The 23,260-nt window shown below is 38.8% G+C and overlaps 1 pseudogene; it reads right to left on the bottom strand.

Annotated features, from left to right (window-relative positions):
- Positions 1-21,951, bottom strand: part of LOC111178959 (patatin-like phospholipase domain-containing protein 4 pseudogene) — a 54,821-nt pseudogene extending 32,870 nt beyond the window's left edge.
- Positions 21,952-23,260: the final 1,309 nt, after the last annotated feature.

The raw sequence follows: 23,260 nt of genomic DNA, 5'->3' as shown, positions 1-23,260 counted from the left end.
AGCTATTTTTTGATCAAATCAATTAATCAAATACTAACTTTTTGTATGTGTATCATAGGTCTTAGGAATATTTGCAAAGGTTGGCAGCATTAAGTCAGAGAAGCAAAGTTGTTGACTTAAAGCAAGCTCATTTTCTTAGCTAGATTTTCAAATGGTGACTGGTGTTGTAGCTATGACTCTTCTTGCTTTCAATGGATATTTTCTGGGAAACATGGATGACTAACCTGGAAAAACTACAAAATTAGTATAGATTAGCAAAGACTCTAAGAAGCAAGTGTTTTGGTTACATTATGTTGTTGAAAATATGTCTTGGGTCCTATGTTATCAGTATGCATGTGTTTCAGAAAGAAGGAAGGAAAGAACCGGGAGAAGAGAAAGGAAGGGAAGGGAAGGGGAGGAGAGAGGAAATTTACTGCACATTAGATACAGATCTACATTGCCAAAATTCCCTCACCTGCAATTTCACATACACATGTTTTATCCTTAAAAAATCTAGGTGAATTAGCAAACATAACTATTTTTTTCCTTAGAAGTAGATGGAAAAGTTAGAAAATCGTGGATTTGGGATTTATATAGACCTTGCTTTGAATCCAGACTCAATCCAGACTTAGTAATTGGGGACTTTAGATCATTTATTGAAGCTTCTTGGATTTTACATTTTTCATTTGTAAAATATAAAATACAAATCCGTACCATATAAAGTTATAGTGAGAATAAAATGAGATAAAGAAAGCAAAGTCTCAGATAATACAGCAGGTGGTCAAGAAATGCTGGTTCTCCTACTTATCCAGTATCACCCAGCTGGGATGGAACTGAGTATACTTTCGGTCTCTTCTGCTTTTAAGCGGGCAAACACAGAGATATTAAACTAGGAAGAATTCTTCACTCACAGACTATAGGGTATTCAAGCAAGAAAAGATATTTCCCAGCTCTAATGCAGGCTTGCCTGATACATGAATGTATTTTTAAAATATCTTCACCCATATTCCTTGGTAGCTACTGATTACCACTCCCCCACCTCAACATTTATGTTTTTAGTTTTACTTCTTTTTGAAAGTTGTTATTGGGTGGGGGTTTACCAGAAGGTTCTTTATGCTGGAGTCCAAGAGCAGGTCCCTTTGAGGTGGTGTTGGAGCACTTGAGTTTAAGTGAGGAATTGCTTCAACCTGACAAAGAAAGGCAGTGCCAAGAAGACTCACACATACTTTATTTGAAAATTCTTTTTTTATCATTTGTCTTGAAAGATGAAAGAAGTCAAAAAACAAAGAAACAAAGAAAACAACCCAAACAAGAAACTACAATGTTTTTATTTTCCCAAGGGTTGTTTTCTACAGAGAAACGCTTCATGAAACTGTAAGCACTTTGGTGGCTTGATTCAGAAAAGATCTGTAGCCTCGGCTGGGTCTTCACCACAAATCCCAGTACTCTTCCCAGAGATGTCAGTGGTTCATATCTGACTATGTGTGTGAGTTATTAAAACTGTCGCGGGCCTGAAAGCTGGTGTTCACGGACCCAGCCCTGGAAGCTGGGTCAGGTACTCTTCACTGATGCTAAGGCTCCTCTCTGCCTTCTGAGGCACGAGATCCCACGTGGATTTGACCATGACTGACTTAAGGCTACTTGCAGACGATTAATAGACTTGGGGAAGAGCAAATCTTAAAAAAGGAGATAATAGCAGCCTAACAATTATCCAGAAACAAAATGATAAAGTCAAAATCTAACAGTAAGCCTATGATTTCGTTTTGATCCCAATAATAACAGCTACAGTTGAAAACTATGCCTGCTCAAGACTTCATTGATGATGTTCTGGTAACCAACTGTTCTCCCAAAGTCTGTGTCCTTGTCATGCGTTCAGGAGCCAAGCAAATAACCAAGCGATGGTTAGTAGTCAGATGTTTTAGCAGAGGCTATAAGGGGCTTAATAAATGCTAGTTTTGTGTTGTGTTTTATGCATTTATTTATTTTTTAAATTTTTATTGGAGTATAGTTGATTTTCAATGTCATGTTGGTTTCAGGTGTACAGCATAGTGATTCAGTTATACATACACATATACTCATTTTTTTTCAGATTATTTTCCCATATAGATTATTACAGAATATTGAGTAGAGTTCCCTGTGCTATACAGAAGGTCCTTGTTGTTTATCTATTTTATATATAGTATTGTGTGTATATGCTTGTTAATCCCAAACTCCTAATTTATCCCTCCCCACAACGTTTCCCCTTTGGTAACCAAATTTAAGTTCTTGAAGAGCAAACTTTAACAGCACTTAATAGGTTACTAATACTTTGCCTTGAACTGTATGTAAAAATTAAAACCTATGGAATTGAACTGTCAGCAAGCATTATTAAAGAATTCCATTTTTAAAAATCAATTAACTTATCAGGAGAACCATAGATCATACTCAATAATCTTAACCATAACTGTATTAGCACTGAATTTGTGTATTAGCATGGTTTGCATAACAAGATATGTTTAATGTGTCTCTGTTTTATTTAAATACAATATGTGCATATTTCAAGACTATAGACCAAACTATAGCAATACGTCTATGGTAGAAAAGAGCAACGGACACACTAATTAACGTTCATCTTATTTGCACTATTATTGCCAAAGCTAGTCATTGTTTAATTCAGGTAGCTGTTCTCTCCAAAAATGCCAATCCAGTTGGGAAAAAAACCAAAGTTTTTAAGAAATACCCTGCAGTATAGAATATCCAAGGATGGGTTTAAAACATACTAGAGACCTTTGTGAAGAAGACATATAGCTAGGTAAATTAGTATCTTTGAAAAAAAAGTTTAGAAAAAGAGCACAGGAACTTTAGGAAACAAAAAAGAGGAGAGTTTGGCGAATAAGGGAAGTGTGGGGTCAGAGGAAAGAAAAAAGAGTGAATTTCTCCATCAGATGCTTCTGAGAAGTTAACAGCGAAGAGAAAAGACCCTTCTGCAATTAGATGGAGAGGAGTAGGAATTCAGGGCGAAGGGTGCATAGGGAGGGCGAAATCCAGATTGCTGCAGGTTAAGGACAGGAGAGATGGTCAGATGGCAGACAGCAGCATTCGTTAGAAAAGCTCGGCAGTGTGGATGAGATGAGAAAAAGAATGACATATTTTATTAAGCCTTTATGGATGCTGTCCCCCCACATTGAGCTTGACTTTCTCCAAATCCTTTTATTGTTAACGAAGCAATGGCTTTATTATTTCAGAAAAATATTTCCAAGCTTGCCCGATCATAAAATTCACTGGGCACTTATTAAAAATATAAATTTCCAGGCTACACCTCGATGTAGTGAGTTGGAATCTCCAGTGACTGGACCTGGAAATGTATGTTTTTATAAAAGAAACCCAGGTAATTCTCATGATTGGGTAACTTTGAGAAATACAGTATCAACACATTAAGTCATATCATAAGGTGGCCTTTTCTGCCAATTAATTAATATTTTAGGCTTTGCTTATCCAAGAATTATATATCCTTCTGCCTATAGTTTGTGCCTTATATTCTTTTGTATTCCATAGGACAATGATAGGGTCATGTTAAAACCAAAGTATGTAATAAAAGCATGTCGATTAGTGGCATTTCATCTTGTAGAAGCTTATATTATTCATCAGACCAGTCTGTCCATAATGAAGGTTTTTGAGCCTATCTCTATCACTGGTTGCTTATACATTCAGTGTCATAAGAACCATGTTGCTTCCTGATGGCTTTACATACTCTATGTGAAAATCTTCATTTGAATTATGCGGAAGGATTCTCAGAATGAACTAGAAGAGCAGCCCTCTCAAAATCAGGTGTTGAAACTATTTTGCTAATGAGTCAACCCCCTAATCTGCTTATGGGAGAAAAATAAGCCAAGTTTGGAAAGATGTTTTCTCCGTGTCATTCAGATGCACTGACTCTATTGACCAAATACCTTAGACAATTATTCAATCATGCACAGCCCTCCTTCCCGGGTCGGCTTGTTTATTCAGGTAGAGGAGGGTATTATTATTCTCAGCACATCTTACCCTGGAGACAGTATACAATGCTCCATGATCTCTTTAGTTTTCATTCACTCCGAATATACTTGCTGAGCAACTATTATGTTCCAGGCATATTTCTAGGCACTAGGGATACAGCAAGAATATACAAAGGGCTTGTGCTCGTGGAGCACGCCTGCTAGTGGGAGAGATAGATAGTAGATAAATAACCAAATTTGTAGACAGATGTCAGTGCACTGAAGGAACAAAAAGCAGGGGGTGAAGCAGAATGAACATGAAGGGCTTTTTGAGACGAGGCAGTCAGGGAAGACCGCTGCCTGCAGATCCCAGGATGAGTAGAGTCTGGCAGCCCTGAGGAACCCTGGGGAAGAGCAACCTGGCAGAATGGATGAAAGTACAGGTATCTCAGGCTGGAGGGCTGGACCTGGAGATGAGCATTGTAGAGGCAGGCGGGGTTGATGCCAGAAAGGTGAAGGGGTGAGAAGGCAAACTTAAGAAGTTTAGTTAATTACTGTATTCCAAGTACTGTTTGAAGAATTTTATAGATACTAACATATTTAATACTTGCAATGATTCTTTGAGTAAGTGCTGCTGTTCTCCCTATTTTAATGATGAGGGGACAGAGAGAAGTTCATTTACTTGCTACAGGTGGGATCTGAACCCACTGCTGCAACTCGACTATTCTAATGGCCTTTAAACAAATTTTATTTTATTCATACTCCCTTCCCCATCCTACTCTTGCTTATAGAAAGGAATTGGGTATAATATATGTAAAGGAATAAGACATCTAGATATTGTTTACAAAATCTCATCCTCCTTATCAGGATTAAGAAGGATTAAGAAGATGAAAGAAACTGGACTTTTGTGGTGCGTCTCAAGGTCAAGTTTCAGGCTGTGGAAAAGTTATTTTCTTTCATTTTCCTTGTGCCTTTCCCCACTTATTTTCTATTTGATTACTGATCTGGGGTCCATGACCTAGGTACTCTACAGATAGAATTTATGTATCGATTTAGCCTTAAAGATACATAACTTCAGCACATTATTTCTGAGAGGACGTTATTATGGTCAGCTGGGCATGTGTCCTTCACCTACAGCCATTCCTTTTATCCCTTTTGGGGATGATCCATGCTTTTTGTCAATCGAGTCCTGTAAGTGCAAATGAAAACATTTAGAGAAGCATCTACAGATGCAGGTGCCAGGAGCCTCTTATCCCATAAGCTTCCCACAGTTTACATTTTCAGAGAGAAAACAGAATTTACTCTGTGTGTATTTCTTATTGATTCAAATGTTACTTAGAAAAAAATCTCAAGTGTTTCATGCTCTTTCTTTAAAAATAACTAGAATCCATTCCCTAGAATAAAAATGTGGGAATATTATTAAGGACAGGGCGTTTCAGAGCGTGAGCTGGAGAAGGGTGGAGATGGTGACAAAGATGACACATTCTTCTACAACACATCATGCCAAGGAGGTAGAGGAAAGAATGTGAAAATGAAGTGTAAAAACAGCAGAGAATAGAGAATAGAACAAGAGAGGAACATTACTTTGTTCCTTAGTACTGTCAGGTGGGAAAAGAAGTGGAATGGGACTTGGGAGGTTTGGCTTCAAATCCTGTTATGTTTCCTGACCAACGGTTTGACCTTAGACAAATCACTTAGTTGTATGGCTCACTATAGCTGTGACCACAGGCAAGTTCCTTTATCCCTGTCTGCCTTAGTTTTCCCGTCTGTCAGAAGGTAGTAATAATAGTATAGACCTCCAAGGGTTGTTGTAAGGATTAAGTAGTTAATATAAGTCAAGCCTTAGCATAGAGTATGACAAATAGTAAACAATAAATGGCCATTATTATTACTATTACTAATGTCTCAAAGCCTCATTTTCTCATATAGAGGGATGGACTCTAATTTTATAAATATGTGGTTCTTGCACAGTTTCTTCAAATCTAGAGAACTCCTTCATCTGAAGAACCCACTCTTCTCTTCCCTGCTCCCAGCAACTGGTTAAGTATATGAGTTCTTATATACTTGCTTATAGAATAAAGCTCAAACTCCTTAGCCATCCATTCAGAAGCGTTGGGAATCCAGAGCTGTCTAGACATTCTTACTTCTAACCTAGACAGCCTTACTTCCAATCACATCTGTTCATCAGGAAGAGGGAGCCACCTGCTCTTTCTTACATGTACTGTGGGATATCCTAATACTTTGACTTTACTTCTACCGTCCTTCCTGCTTCTCCTCAACTCAGCATCTCGAAATCTGTTCTATCCATCATTCAAGGCTCAACCCGAATACCAACTCTTTGGGGAAAATAGTTTTTACTTTCCCACATGGAAGTAATCTCTTCCATTTTTAAACATTCCCAGTACTTCTCTGTGTCTCTTTTATATGAATGGTTGTTTTCTACCTAGCACGACAGTCAAGCAGGTGTTATGACTGTATACGACACATTAAAAATGACCACAAATCCCTTGAAACTTTTCCCACTGAGAGGTGGGGTTTGTGTTCTGTCCCTTTGAAACCAGGTGGGCTCAGGGACTGCTTGACCCACAGAATATGTTGAAAGTGATCCAGAATCTTGCACCTGTTTTTATATTTGGACCTTAAGAGACTGGTAGATTCTTATCTCTTGAATACTTGCTCTGGGGAAAGCCAACCACAGGGTAAGAGTTTTATTCTGTGGCCACCATGCTGGGGAGGACATACAGGCACACCTGCTGACAGCCCTGGCTGTGCGCTGCCTTTGGCATCTTTTCCAAGTCTGCAGATACGTGGACACTCCAGCCCATCCACCAGCTGAATACCATGGAGGGAAGTCTGTTGGCACCAGGCACAACAAACAATTGCCAGGCTGAGACTTACCTGATTCCCTACCGACAAAATTGTGAGCTATAAGAAAATGATTTGTTTTAAGCCACCATACTTTGGAGTGTTTCATTATGTAGCCATGAAGAATCATAACACATTTCTCCTGGGCTCTGAGATCTTTAATGTCAGAAACTCTGTTATACTCAGTTTGTATCTCTACAACCACCACTTAGCCCATGCACTTGTACGGGGTGGGATTCTTTGCCAGAAGCATCCCCAGATTCTCAAATGTGTGTTTCTAAGTCAGGGGTTTTCAACCTTGGCTGCACACTAGAAACAGAGAGATTTTAAAATCCTGGAGTAGGAGCCAGGCATCTGTGACATATAGATAGAGCCCTTCCTTTATAAAATGGAAAAAAGAATGGAGTAAAGTGGAAAAGTATACTTCTTTATGTTTGAGAGATGAGTAAATAGATGGACTAAGTATTTCAATTTGATATCATGGAGGTATGGAGTGTTTCTTCTGAATGAATAATTGGTGAAGAAGCTCATTTTCCCCTGAGCTGTGGCTTCCCTCATTACAGTGGGAGATGGGAATTGCATTTAAATCTAATAAATTTAAAGCCATCATTGGTACTATTTATGGACTACTTGTTATGCATGTGACCCTATTCTGAGTGGAGATGGAGGCTAGAGAAAATGTCTGAGACACTGACCCTGTCCTCAAAGTGCTTATCATGGAGTCTTACAAATTATGTTGAGAAAATATAACTATTGATAACATACATGATTCAATAAAAGTTATACTAGTTAGAATTTTTTTTTTTTTTGCTAAATTGTGTGATGCAAAGTATTGAAGGAATTCAGAGGAAGGGAGATAAATGAAAGATAAAATTGACAAAGGAGTAAATAAGAGGCATAATTTGGCCAAGGAAGGGGAAAACCAGGCAGTGAGAAAAACATATGTGAAACCACAGAGACAAAATAAGTGTGGGATGTTTCCGTGTCTGAGGGCAGCAGGGACCAGTCTGAAGTGTGGGCATGCTGGGGAGAGGGGAGAAATGAGGTTGAGCAAGTTTAATGGCAGAAAATGATGAAAGATCTCTTAAAATCCTTCAAGTCATTTCTAAAAATACAGTTCTATTCTATGATTTGGAGTAGCACACACACCGCTCAATCCCTGGTTATTTAAGCGAAGGTAACACTTAGCACCAGCAAACTAGTCATATCCTAACATGTTTTTTTTTAACTTCCTCTGTTCAATCATTAACCTGACCTTTTGCCCCAAGGAGGTGACTCTTTCACGGGCACCACCTCTGCCTGAGCAGGGAACACATGCAGAAAGCAATTGTCCCATTTGGGCAGTTGGTCATCAGTCATCAGTTTGCCTCTAGCAGAATATCTAAATATAGTGCAAGGAAACAGCTTTCCCAAGCCTTCCAGATCTTGAACACCAGGACCATAGGAATCCAGGACAGAGGAGGGGAAAAGGATTCTATCCCTATGGAATCTCCCAGATGCTAAGGGAAAGATTGGGAAGTCTGTTCATATTTGAATGCATGTGCCTCAAACCCCAATTTTCTTTGACTAAAGAGCAATTGGGTTTTATACATCAGTTGTCCAACTGCTGCTAATACTTCCGGTATATGTCAATATCATACCTGTAAGTAGACTTATGTATACTTGGTGTGTTTACATGTGCTAAAGTCCCTGTGTTTGCTAAAGACACAGCAATGAGCAAACAGACAGGAGTTCTGCCCCCATGGAGCTCATATTCTATCAGAGGAATAAGACATTTAGCAACAAACTAGTTACTTCTAAATCTGATACGTTTTTAAAGAAATACAGAGTATGAATACCGAGGTCTACCAAAATGAAGAGAATGCTCTGGTCACAACAACCCAAGAATCCTAGTCCATATTAGAGTTTATAAATATAAATAAACCAGTGTTCTGATTTGATGTCTCAACCTCATAAGCGTGTTTGTGAAAGAGGGAACCGCCCACCATGCAGATGACATTGGAGGTAACGGGGGGCTTGGGAAGTGACCCCATCTCTCCCGTGGACCAACCTTTTCATTGCCACAGACTCATGAGCCCTTTCCCTAAATGGCTACACTTATTAAGGAGAAAACAGAGATAATGTGCTTTCGAAAAACTGCCTCCAACGAGGGTTAAAACAGAAGTGTTTCTGGTCTAATCAGTTAATTTTAAAATTTAATTAATCAAAATCTACTTTTCTTCCAATATTTTGGTTGACTTTGGCTGAATCACTTCAAGGTATCCGTCCTCTGGAGAATGTCGGTGGTGACTGAATAATTCCAAGATTAAGAAAAGATGAACTTTTTTTCCTTCTATTAAAATTTAATAATCTTTTTGTAAAGCCATAGTGATCATGTAAAGAAGCTGCAGGGTTCTTTGCCTATGAAATTAATACTCTGCTGACATCCGGGTATTTGCAAAAATGACCAGGAAGGATTCATCTTTCAGGCTCCAGTTGTGCACGTTGCCTGTGAACATCATCGCTGAAGACATTGAAGGGTTGCCTCTTCATCTAGAGCAGAGTGCTCTCTCTTTCCAGAGATAGTACAGCCATTTGAGGAAGGGTTTCACTGGTCGCTAAAGTGTAATTTTAGCTAATTTAACCTAAAGGTTAGTGGAAAGAGTTACGATTATAAAACACATAGGTTTTTAAATGTTTAGAGACAATTTATAGATAGAGAACAATGCAAATCCTCAAAGTAAATATTAAACTTGGCTGCTGCCCTGAAACATACCTCTTTGACGTGGATCACATTAACCGTAATTTGGACCCAAAATTAACTTTCGAATTGGTCTGCGTGACCTTTGACCTCCCTCCTCTTCAGGCCATGCCCTCATCCACACCAGACTTGGCTTCCTTATGCACGAACGAGGGGAACATGTCCTTTCCCACTACTATGTTAGTTTCCTGTGGCTGCAGTAACAAATTGCCACACATTTAGTGGATTAAAAGAAAAGACCTTTATTCTCTTACAGCTCTAAAGGCCAGAAGTCTGAAATCAAGGTGTCAACAGACCCTCACTTCTTCTAGAGGTCCTGTTCCTTGCGTCTTCCAGCTCATGGTGGCTGCTGGCTTTTGCTGGCTTGAGGCTGCATCCCGCCGATGCCTGCCCCCATCTTCACCCTGTCTTTTCCTCTTCCATGTCTCCTCCTCAATGTATGTTTCTCCTCCACGCCTCTTCATAAGAACGCTTGTGATGCCATGTAGGGATAGTCCAGGATTTTCTCCTTAAGATCCTTTACCTTAATCACACCTGCAAAAACCTTTGTTCCAAATTAAGTAACGTTCAGAGGTCCCAGGGATTTATGTGGATATCTTCTGGGGGAATATTTTTCCATTATCACACCCACCACCAGGAGCTGGTACTGCACCATGTACGTAAGTCTGTATTTCCTACAAGAATGCAATCTTCTAGAGGATAGGGAATAATACATTTTTGAGTTCTTTATGGTGCCTTGAACTGTACTGAGCACATAACGGGGGGTTAATTCTTGTTAAATTGTAGTAAATACATAAAATTACATTAGATAATATATGGGAAAAAATTGACTTCGGGAGGAAAAAAAAAGTTGCACACGACCGCATGACCAAGAACAAGATGCCAGGATTGACCATCTAGCCCACTGCACCATCACCAACCCACTCTAGAAATGATGTACAGGGATGTTAAAACACACTCACAAAGCCAAACTGTCGTTCTGGTCACGTTTCCTCTCCCAGCTCCCCAGCCACTGCCCCTCATTCTGGGGGTGAATGTTTCTTCCCACTGAAATGTACCTTCTGCCCTGGGCCTCTTACTACTCTGTACCCCACCACCAGAGCTCACCTATCCTGACTCTTAACTTCTTAGATCTCAATTAGCTCGTGTAATAAGCTAGTCTTTCAGAACATGTCATTGATCCCACTAATCAACCTCTTTAATAAGAGCTTCCAAGTAACATATGCTTTTTAACTGTGGCCAACTTGAAATAATGGTGCTCTAATGTTGAATTGAGGGCTCAGAGGCTCAATGGTGGTGGACTGTCTTAATGGGTTTCCTAAAATCACATGTCTAATAAATGGCAGAACTAGGGGCATGGCTCTATTGATGCCAAATCCCATCTTTTTTCCACTTTACTACAACTAATTCTAACCCATCAGCAGCTCAGAGGGTGCTATTAATCTTGTCCCAATATCTGACCATATTTGCCCCTATACTAGGGGATGACCCTCCTCCTAAATTGGGGGGCACTTAGTTTTTTCTGATTCAAATCCATTTTCTTATTTCTTTAGTGGATTTTTAAACATGAACTGGACACATCCCCTTTTCTTTCCTTTGGCTTCTCGAGGATAGAGAAAAAGGAATGGGTTTGGCCTTCTGCATTAGTGGTGAGGACCGTTATCACACATCCTCTTTTTTTTTTTTTTTTTTTGCGCAGTACGCGGGCCTCTCACTGCTGTGGCCTCTCCTGTTGCGGAACACAGGCTCCAGATGCGCAGGCTCAGCGGCCACGGCCCACGGGCCCAGCCACTCCACAGCATGTGGGATCTTCCCAGACCGGGGCACGAACCCGTGTCCCCTGCATCGGCAGGTGGACTCTCAACCACTGCGCCACCAGGGAAGCCCTATCACACATCCTCTTAATCTTAGAACTTGGGAGCACAAAAAGGAAACTTTAAAATTCATTTTATGACATTTTCCCCCTTTCAGTCATATAACTTTAAAAAGCCCCAACCAATTTATTTATTTTTTTTAAAAAGTAATAGAAAATTTCCTTCTGGACTTACTTTCCATGTGCTGAGTTTGAGCCTGGAGTACATTTTTTACTGCTGGAAATAGGGGGTTATAATGAAAATGCTGACACAACCTCACGCATAGAGGTGCTAGCAGGCATGGCTATCATAAATAATGTGGGAAATATTTTACACTTCAAGGCAATTACATGTTCAGCCATCTTTAGGATAGCTGGCCCATGAAGGGTAAGGATTAGGTTTCTCTGACAAGTGTAAAAGACCCATGACTCATGAATGCCAGGAGGTACAAATGAATTACAAGAGCTGAGTGAAAGCCACATAATCACCTATCGTAGGTAAAAAATATTCTGTTTATTTGCAGGGGAGAAGGATGGCAACATCCTGCCAGGGCACTTCTGCCAGTTTAGGCTTTGACCCACAGGGCTGGAGGTGCTGAAAACTGGGCAATGCTATGGACCCAGCAAGCACTGCCACATACACAAAGCAACTGATTTTTATTCTTGATCTTTCCCTCATATAAATATGTTTTCAGTGGACAGTGAAGTGATGACTTATGTTTCCAGATGGGTGAGGGTGTCTGTGTGCCTGCCGATAGTAACGTGGCCCTGGGGGCACTGGAGATGGTGACAGAGCAGTCACTAACTCAGCTCTGCTCAGGCCGTTTGCTCACCAGCATGCCCTGTCTTGTCATTTGATTGCTACGTTCATTCCTTCCTCTGTAGCTGAGAATAACAGCAGTGGCTGTTCGGGTGCCTCTTCCCAGGGGCTATTCACCTGTACGTTCGGGAAGTTGGCTTTGGCTTCTCTTCCTCTTTAAGCGCCTTAAACAAATCTGGTGGTAATGAATTAGGACCTAACCGTTACAGATTCCCCTGTGTCTGGATTAGGTGCTCCATAACCGTCTCTAATCCCCCAACATATCACTTAGCACACCGTTTCCATTGCTTGTCAACTGAATACATCTTCCCTTTAGACTGTAAGCTTCATAACGACAGAAACTGTCTTATTTGGGGTTGTACTCCCAAAGCCTAGCCTAGTGCCTGGCATTATGGATTAATTAAATAAAGGAATGAGTGGCCTCATGGGTTAAGCCATCTCATATGTCCAGTTTTTTCTCAAACAATTATTGTGCCTGATCCAATGCAGGCATTGTGTCATTGTGGTGTCAGTAAATCATACTCCTTGCCCTAGAGGGGCTCTCATTTTAGTAGTGAGCTTAAATGAGTGAATAATCACAAGATACTCTGACAAAGACTGTATAAGAATGGTGCGGACCAGATAGAAAGTTGACGAGAAGGACGAATGACTGGTTTGGCAAATGTTACTTATTAACTGAAGTAACTTATAATATTTGGCCTTATATCATTAGTTCTCAGTTAATTTATGTGTTCTTTCACCCCAAATAATCATTAGGTATATCTTCTACATCTTCATAACTTCTTCAATACCTAGAAAGGCACTTGTTACAACTAGATAATTACTGAATAAGACATTGTGATGGGAGTAGACAGACTGGGAACATGATAATCACTTAGGACTGAATGCCAGTTTTGCTACATACTGGCTTGTGATCTTGAGTTAATTGTTAAACCTTTGTTAAACTTTTCTGAAGCATTAGTTTCCTAGTCTATAAAATGATACCTGTCCCACAGTTTTGAGAATTAGATAAATAGTAATTAAACTATTGCTTTGTTGTTCAGTAAATGTTGTATTTAGTACTATGTTACTATGGGTTCAATAAATGTTTTTCTTTTTGGACCTAAGTAAATATTTGCCGGGTTGTTGACGGTCATGAGATTAATGACATGCTGAACTAAACATAGAGATGGTTGGAAATTGTGAATGTGGTGATTTCCCTGAAATAGACTGGTGTTGTAGCGCATTTAACAGTTTGGCAGTGTGTAGTTTAGGATGCATTATGTAATGGAAGAGAATTTGTTTAGATTCACTATTGGTAGGTTTATTTGAGTAACTGTGTTCATATCACTGTCTCAACCTGTTCACCTGCATCAGTTCATCAAACCTTTCCATTCAACTTATAATTTGAAAATCCACTGAAAGTGGTAGAAGCATAGCGGTAGTGGGAAGCAATCACCATCATTCATTACTTTATTTCCCGCATTTTTTTTCTTCACATGTGGGAAAGTATAGATAATGTCAAGGCAAAGAAGAGAGAGGTTTTATTTCATTGATCAGATTCTTTACAGTTTCCGGTAGGATTTCAGCTTCAGTTTCCACTGCAGCTTCCATTCCTGATGGAAGAACAAACAAGAAATGGGCATTCCACGTGTGTGTGTGTGTGTGTGTGTGTGTGTGTTTGTGTGTGACTGACAGTAGTCATACATATAGGGAAAATAAGGTCTAATGACCTTAACAACAGATGTTTTATTCTGTTTATCACCTTGGGTCACACAGTTTCGGAGACTTTTTACTCTGGACCATGTAGGCTAAAGCCAGAGTGTCTGATCCCTCATGAGATCCATTTCATCTTCAAGCTTGTTCACTCTGAGAAAGAATAAGAGAGAGCCTTGGGACCACAAATTTATATTTATCATATTTAAAATGTTAACATGGAAGAGTGTCCTTGTTATACCATAATTTGATTAAATAATTGCCAAGTAGTTGCTTTGACATGCAGATTTCCAAAATGTACTACTTTTGATAACAGAGTAAATTATCTGTAAATTTTCTGAATTAAATTATGTTAAACCCATCCTCTGCTGTCTGAGCTATGAGTAGATACATTTATAAATACTGTATTTAATTTTTGCTTAATAAAAATGTGAAAGTGAGCCACAATATCTCAGAGAGGGTCTCCTTAAATATTTGCAAGGCTGTATTAAGTAACATATTGAAGTACATGTAGTACTGTGTATGTATACATTTTTCATTCGCAGACAAAGCCATGATTATTCAAGAGGTTTAAAATAACATGCACTAATTTATTATCACTGGTTATAAAGACTTTAGAAGGGTGCAGTGAACATTATGTTAGCATTGATGTGTCAATCTTTTAGTTGAAGAATGGAACGTCTGAATCCCAGAACAGCCTTAATTAACAGAAAATAATTAGCATCATTTCCCCAGCAGAGAATATGAGGGTTTTTTTTTAACAGAATCCATTGATTGATAATTAAGGAGGAGTTAGTTGTAATAAAACTCCCAGTATTGCAATTTCTAATTGGCCTTTCAGGACATGTTACAGTTACTTTGTTCCAGGCATTTTCTGTCTTTTGAAGAGTTTTAATAAGAATCTTTCCTCTCCAAAGCCAAGGCTCTGCAGGTGACGAAGGAAAGGGACGCAGTGGCATACAGGCGTGCATTAGTGTCAGGTGGGCAGAGCTGGGGCTGGAGAGCTGTTCATTTCCTTTTAAGCTTTTGTGGACACCATGCTTTCCCCCTTCAGGGCTAAACTTGTTCAAGGATTTGCCTGTGGGTGTCTCTCTGCAGGAAACATTCTGAAGTCTGGAACCATCTCCTCCCTGCAAATGATGCACAAATCTCTGATCATCTCCTCTTTAAGCACTTAAAGCTTTTCCTGAAAACATAGGCTTGGTAAAGCCCCACCACCTCCAATGCCTCTTTTTTGTTAATTTCCTAACTTTCTCTATGTCTGCTCTTTTGTATGCAGGACACAAAGAGGAACAAATTTGATGTGAATGTTGTAGAAAAAATGGAAAATATAGCAGAATAAAGAATAAAATAAAAGTACATTCTACTGAATATACTTTTAGATAATCACTACAATTTTGGAGTATTTCCTTCTGGTCATTTCTTTTCTATGCATTTTTCTACATAATTGAGTTCATCTGTTTTTTAATGGAACATGCATTTCTAAAAATTTAGTTTTTTAAATCCCTAAAACCTCTGAAGCTGTGCTAATTTTTTCTTTTTTTTACTGAACTGAAATAACTATTTGCTGCTCTGATTTGTTATTTGATGAGTCATTTGGTTGGGAGTAAGAATACTGCTTTCCTTTTATACAATATTTTTATATTTGTTTGTCTTCAATTGCAATGTGAGGATGAAATTAGCCCTCACTTTCAAAGTATAGAGTGTAATTCAGAAAAATAAATTAAGCAAATTAGATAAAGTGTAGAAATTCATAACAAAAATTAGTAGATGTTTGTTACTTGTTTGAACAAAAAAACAGCCATGTGGTGTAACACAAAAAAAGAACAAGCCATGGGTCATTTTATTGACTTGTGAAAAGAAATAATCCTCCCATAGGAAGCAGCTCAAAAGAAAGAAAAAGAAGACTTTTGATAGTCTTTTTGAAGATATATCCATTCATAAACCTACCCATAGTTTACAACAAATGTTCAATTTAAAGAAAACAATAAAAGAATAGGAATTTTAAAAATCAGAAGAAAAATGCACTAAACAAACAAATGTAATAATATATTCACTTAACATATTTGGTTACATTTGCATTACATTCTATATATATTAACAAACTTATAGAAAATGTTAAGTGGGTCTTCCCTGGTGGCGCAGTGGTCGATAGTCCGCCTGCCGATGCAGGGGACACGGGTTCGTGCCCCGGTCCGGGAAGATCCCACATGCCGCGGAGCGGCTGGGCCCGTGAGCCATGGTCGCTGAGCCTGCGCGTCCGGAGCCTGTTGCTCCGCAACGGGAGAGACCACAACAGTGAGAGGCCCGCGTACCGCAAAACTAAAGAAAATGTTAAGTGAAAATTAGAAGATTTTTATATAATGAAATAGATGAGTACAATAGATGCTCAATATTTTTATTTTGATTAGTTTTGAAAAGAAAATACAGTTCAACCGAATATTGATTAGAATAAATTTGAGGCACCAAATATCACTAAAACTTTTAAATGTCCACTGAATTAAAGATTCATGCCTATTACTTGGGTCACATCCACTTACTTCTCTCAATCCCTTCATGAGAGTACTGAGGTCTTTTTTCTTCTACATATGAATAAATAGTCGATTACATCTTCCAAAGCACACACAATGGAACAGGGAGGCATAGTTTGCTTTGGGGAAACATTTCTTGGAGGTGGCATTAGTAGTTGCCCTTCCGGGGCTATAGCGATATCTCAGTAACCTCCCTTTTCAGTATCAGCTTTGAGTTACACAACTTCCTGTTGAATCCACAGGATGAATTAACCACAAAAGGATCCCTATGTAATTGAATGAATTTACCGACCATCGTTAAATGTGAACCAATTGTATCTTAGCAAGGACATCTACCCCCAAATACCAGACCATTGTAGAGTCACTTCTATTGACATATTATTGGGGTCTCAGCTAACTTGCTATCTTCATTATCTAGAGTTAAGAAAATTAAAGCTTGAGTGATGGCTTTGCCATTTAGATTTGGAGGAAGCAAATAATTTTAAATTAAGAAAAATAATTATACAGTTTCTTTATTTTAACGTCAGTATATATTAATATCTCATTTAAGGTATTCTTTAAAAATTACTCATACAATGTGTGAGTATACACACACACACACACACACACACATGCATATGCACAATACATTACAGAACACTATTCAAACAATGTTCTGTGTTGTAAGTACAAGCCAACCCAATGAGATTGGCCAATTTAGAACATACAACGCACATATTAAGATTGATAAATTAGTATATTGTAACCTCTTTCAAGCCAGTGAGTGCTAGATCCTACTATCTTGAGTTCTGAATGATCTGCAACCATGTTTTTCTTCTCCTGTGGCTTCTCTTTTTACCAGCTGTTTCAATTATGTCAGATATTTTGGACCCATAGAGCTGACAAAATTTTGCATGTGATGATTTTTGACCTGCTGTACATTTTTAGGATTAGTTTCCGCAGTATTAGAAAACCCCAAATCACAGTGATTTACACAAGACAGAATCTCATTTTTTTTTTTAGTGAAATTCTGGAGGTGTGCCATCCAGGGCTGATATCGTGCTCTGTTTCACAATATCTTCAGGGACCTGGACCCTGTTCATATCACCATCCTGTCATCTCTACAGTGTGGTTTTCATCCTCCTGGACCAAGATGCTGGTGTCCTCATTCTAGGTAGCAGGATAGGTAAAAGAATGAAGGATAAGAGGCAAACAATGCAGAGTTGACTTCTGAAAAGAAAGTGTACTCCCTGAAGCTACCAAAGACACCTCTGTTTATTTCCCATTAAACAACACTTAGTCCCATAGCCTCATGAAGTTGCAAGGGAGACTGGGAAATATAACTCTTTATTCTAAGAGGCCCAGATAAAAGTCCAATATGGGGGAAAAGGAGAATGGTAAATGGGGCAACCAAATGTCAAGGAAACAAAGGAAAAGCCTTGTCTTAGATCAAGTTCCTTAAGAAAGAGAGCTCAGGACAGGTGTCTGTGAGTATATGATTAGCATAGCGAATGCTCTCAGGAGAAAGAGAGAAGAGATGAGATAGGATGATGGGAAGGGGTGGAGCTACAGAAGAATGTGGTCTTATGCCAGTCTGATCATGTAGGGAGTTCTGCAGCAAAAATTGATTAAAGTTCTGTCCCACCTAAGACAAGGAAAGGGGACTTTGGGAATTTTATCACAGTCACTCAGTGGTCATGGGCCACCGCTTGTTTTTTCTCTCATTAATAACAAATGGATTAGCTTCCCCACATCTGGTGGTGCTCTAGGGCAGGGGAGGCAGGAAGATTGGGAAGCTGGGATGCAGGCAGATGGAGATTCTTCTTTGTTCTTTGGAATTATAGTGTCTGAAGTCAGCAATTTGAGGTCACTTACTCCGTTACTTATTTGATTATATAATTTAGGAAAAAATCTATTTAGCATAGCATCTCCACACACCTACCTTAAGCATGAACAAATGAACAATCTGCTATAAGAATTCCCCAAACTGCTTCTGGCAAGGAGATTCTGAAACAGTTAAACAGTTGATGATCCCTTGGGAAAAATAAATATACTTGGGTATACGAATTGCTTGGTAACTTTTTTTTTTTTTTGCTTCTCTGCCTTATCTTTGATGCCCACTTAAAAGGAAGAACTCAAACGGGTTACAACTGTTAGAATTTTTCCCCCTCAAAACAAAACGAAAGAATAATCCTCTTGTCCAGAAGGCTGTCAAAAACAAGTATGAACATTTGGTGCAATCAATCTATTACAAACCAATTTTATAGCTATATAATGAGATCTAATTGCTGCCTTATTAGTCTGCCTAATATTAAAAGTGTCAGTAATTGCTTTTCATTTAAGTTGGTTTTCCAATTTAAATTGCATGTCCAATACATTACCATTAACTTATGTTACTTCTTTTATTTAATAGATCTTTTCTTCTCTTTCTAGTCCACACATAGGATTTCCTCTTCCTAACTAGTTGAAATGGGAAAAGGAGAGAAATGAGGCTAAATGAGAATTTTATACAGTAAATGCTTATATTTCTGGGATGCTATAATAGATCTTTCATACTGTAAACCCCAGTGGGGTTTGAGTGGTGAGATGTCTATCTGGACCTTGATCCAACTGTAGGCAAAAGGAAAGCTAAGCGGGCTTCCCTGGCGGCGCAGTGGTTGAGAGTCCGCCTGCCAATGCAGGGGACGCGGGTTCGTGCCCCGGTTCGGGAAGATCCCACATGCCGCAGAGCGGCTGGGCCCATGAGCCATGGCCGCTGAGCCTGCGCTTCCGGAGCCTGTGCTCCGCCACGGGAGAGGCCACAACAGTGAGAGGCCCGTGTACCGCAAAAAAAAAAAAGAAAAGCTGAGCAAACAAATTGTTTCATCATGGAGTTTACAGAACACTATTATTAACTGAAATAGCTAGATTAGCCACGTCCAATTTCTTTCAATCATATTAATTAATAGATCAAGGTAATATTTAATGAGGTAACTCAGTGATTGACTATATGCCCCTCCCCCACGTTAATGTCTCCACATTCTTAAATTCTCTGCTCACTTCCTCCGAGAAGCTTTTTCAAATTCTTCACTTAAATCAGCGGTAGGTTTCATATAATCAATGCAGCAAAATTATAGATGGGTATGGATGGATGGATATATTTATTTATGTTTATATGTCTCAAGTACTAGGTTTTAAACTCCCAAGGGTAAGCAGAAATCTTTCCTGTTTTATTCAACATTTTATCCCCCAACTATTCAGTGAATGAATTAATTGGGAATAAAAGAATGGCTATGGATGATTTAAGAAGAACCAGAATGTATGAATAGTTAATTTCCCAGTTACAGCTGCTTAATTGTTATGTATCTTGGAGCAAGTCACTTCAGCTCTCTAGGAATCTGTTTGCTCACTTGTAAAATAAGGCAAGTAAACTAGGTTATTTCCAAGGCCTGATATAATTTTAACATCTTCCTGAGATGCTGACCACAAATATATGGTCAGACTCATGTACCTGTGAAAAATAGGTCAGATTCAAGACTAAATTTTACAGTCAATATTGATGTACCATTTACTGTGACTTGAATGTAGTGGACATTGAAAAAATGAGTGTTTGCATGCTATATTCCAGAAGCCTAGCAGTGTGCCTGGTAATTTTAGGTCCTCAGTAAATTTTCTTGAAGTAATTAATTAAAGCAGGGACTAAATTTATATGTGGGATGAAGACTTTTTACATTGGAAGTCCAGAGTATACTCAAATTGCAGCATAACTGTACCTCAAATAGTGGTGACTGAAACCAGTATGAGTGTTTAGAAGATCAATATTTTTCATTTTTTTCTTATTCTGGTCTTCTAAATGTCTTTATCATTGGGGAAAAAAAAGCCACAGAAAAGAATCAAGGAAAATTAAAACCTAAAACCAGACATCCAAGATAATTAGATTTATTTTCTCTTAACTCCGTCATCAGCTGGGTGCTTGGAGTCTGTCAATGGGTAGAATGGAGGAAGAAAATGGAGATTTTCAAAAAGTTACTTGGTTTCCTGCAGGATTTTGAAAGCAACCACTTTGGGGCTTTTTCTTCTCTTTTTTCCCTGCCTGGTCTGGTCCTGTAACTCCATCCAACACGCTGTGATGCTAGTAATTTGTTAAATATCATGCAGATCCCCAGCTCTGAGTGAGGCTTTATGTCTTGCACATGTTGGGTAGTAATTGGGGATTTGTCTTTTCCACGGGGAAATTTATCTGAGTAGTAAGGTTTGTGTCTCTTTTATGAAAGGATTGCTTTTTTTTCCCCCCTGGATTGGCTGTTGTGATCTTAGGTTGATTTTTCAAGGGATGACCAGTGCCGACCCAGTGTGGTGATTATGATTTTGAATGCTGATTATTTATTGCCTTGGGCAATAGTTGCCAGATACCCACCTCCTAGAAAGCAGCATTTCAGGGACCACTAAGAAAGTGAAGTGTCGCCTTTTACATGCTCCCAACTGAAATAAATTAGTATTTTCTGTAACATTTATTAGAAAAAATTAAATATATATATAATTGTTTGTTTAATGGTTGTCTTTCTTGCTAGAATTTAAGTTCCCTGAAAAGGCTAAGGCTTGTGAAGAATGCCATATGTGTCCAGATACTTGGAGAAAGAAAGAATTCACATCCTCTTCTTGGTTCAGATTTAAGCCTTCCTGCCTTGGCTTTGGGAGATTCTTAAAGAGGGAGGTCCTAACCCACATACCCCCCCAAAAGTAAAGCCAGAGGCAAAGGTTCATGTTAAAACTGATACCAGGGAGGTTTATCTGAAAAATGATACCAGGGAATAGAAGTTAAAGACAGGGGAAGAGTGGACTGGAGGAAGGAAGGAAAGCTAGTATAAGGATGCATCGCTGAATTGACCACTGCTGTGTATATCTCGTGCTCATTGCCCTGGGACCTTGTGAGGAGTAGGATAGAGTGCATGTCACATTTGTCAGTCTAGGATCAAAAGGAAAAAGCATTCATCACGTGCCATGCTCTGTTGGTAGAGAGTTGTCCCAAGTTTAAGTGCCCTGTAGTTGAGAATTGTGTATGTGCAAATGCCAAGTGAGTTCCACCAGGGGGTGTCCCGGAAGCACTGGCACAGGAGTGAGAGTCACATTGTCTGTATTAGAGATAAGCACTGTCAGTGTGCATCTAACAGAGTTTGCACAGAACCCTTGACTCGTCATGAGTGGATGTAAAGGTGAGGCTGAGAGAATGTGAGGTGGTACAAAAGATCTGGTTTGATGACAATAGTTACTCTTTTCATGTAGACGAGTGTCATGCCCACGTAGAGGCTGGACCACATACAGCCTCGAGACGAGTTCTTTTGTCTGTGTGGTGCACACTGGGTTAGCCTGTTCAGTCCCATATCCCAGCTTGTTACGATGGTCTTGTCCATGAGCATGGGACTGGAATTTCCTAGTTCTATAACTTCTATGGATCCCGAAGTAGGGAGATGGTGCCCAATGATGTGCTGATTCATACTGAACAAACAGCTCCCCAGGAGGAAGCGCAAGCCTTGATTTTCAGTGCTGCCAATTTTCATAGTGTAAAGAATGTCACCATGGCCAGTTTCAAGAAACCAGTGGGAGGTCACTTACTGAAAATTTGGAAGAGACATGCACAGTCTGCTCTTGAGAGTTAATACTAGCCAATGCACCAGTGAGGGTGCCAGAGACGCAGTTAATTAGAGCAGGAGGGTCTATAGCAAAGTGGTTAAGATCATAGGGTTTAATACCTGAACGCAGGTTTGAATTCTTACACTATTACTTGGGCAACTTCAGCAAATTTCCTATCCTCTCCATGCCTCAACTGGGAATAACATAAAATCAAAAATTACTTCTGTAAAATGATTCTTATATAGAAAAGGGGCAAAGAAAACTTTGGCTCAATTTATAGGAATATTAATAGTAAAGAATAATGCAATCAAGCTAAAATATAATTTTTCTATGGGTCACCTACCGAGGACCTGGATATTATTTTGTTCTGAGGAAATTTTGTAAGCATGTATAGATGTGTCCGCAATATTTTTATCAAGAAAACAATAGAATAAAGAAAGGAATAAAAGTTTATTTAATAATGAAACTATTTAGTGGCTACATTTGCATTTAAACAGTAGGAATACTAATTTTAGTGTATATATATATTTATTTATCAGTACTTTTACAAGAATACAGGTAATACTTTCTTCTATTAAGAGAAGGAAACCATTTAACTATATGAACTTGAACTGATAAAGTTATATTTTCTTTATAATCCCTTTCTCTATTGAGACTTTAATTCAGAATAGCCTCACAACACATAATTTGCCCTTAATTAGAGCAAATTGATGAGGTTTTATTATGTGATATGCCAAAAAAAATAGATGGTACGTAGAGTCTATAGCCTTCTAACTGGGCAATTTTTTCCCAAATAATGATTCCAAAAATTATTTCAGCTCTAACAGTCTCATTCTCTCTGCCATACGAGCAGGCACCTTACAACTTGTATACCTGGCTACAATTCCTCTCCTCTCCAGGCTGAGAATAAAAGATAAGAATTCAGTGTTTCCTACAGTCTAGCCCTAAACTGACATTTTGGCCCATTTCCCATGATGTGACCTGTCAAGTAATTCTCAAGATCATTACTTTCAGCTTTTGTGATTTTTTTTTTTCTGTTTTAACATGATACTTTAAACATAGGCTAGAGGAAATGTACAGATTAACCAGAGAGAAAGAAAAATAAAGACTAAAGAAATAATAAAGAGCATGACATTTTTTTATCCTCTAAATTTACTAGCTGAAGAGTTGTGAAGTATCTCAGGGGATCTAATATCTATAGGGACCAATTTCTTTTGATTGATCTTTTTTAAGACA

The sequence above is a fragment of the Delphinapterus leucas genome, chromosome 10, assembly GCF_059928025.1.
Source record: "Delphinapterus leucas isolate spDelLeu-1000000601 "Yukka" chromosome 10, BTC_Dleu_Yukka2, whole genome shotgun sequence".
Lineage (NCBI taxonomy): Eukaryota > Metazoa > Chordata > Mammalia > Artiodactyla > Monodontidae > Delphinapterus > Delphinapterus leucas.
The sequence above is the reverse complement of the archived record's forward strand: the minus strand, read 5'-3'. Positions and strand labels throughout refer to the sequence as shown.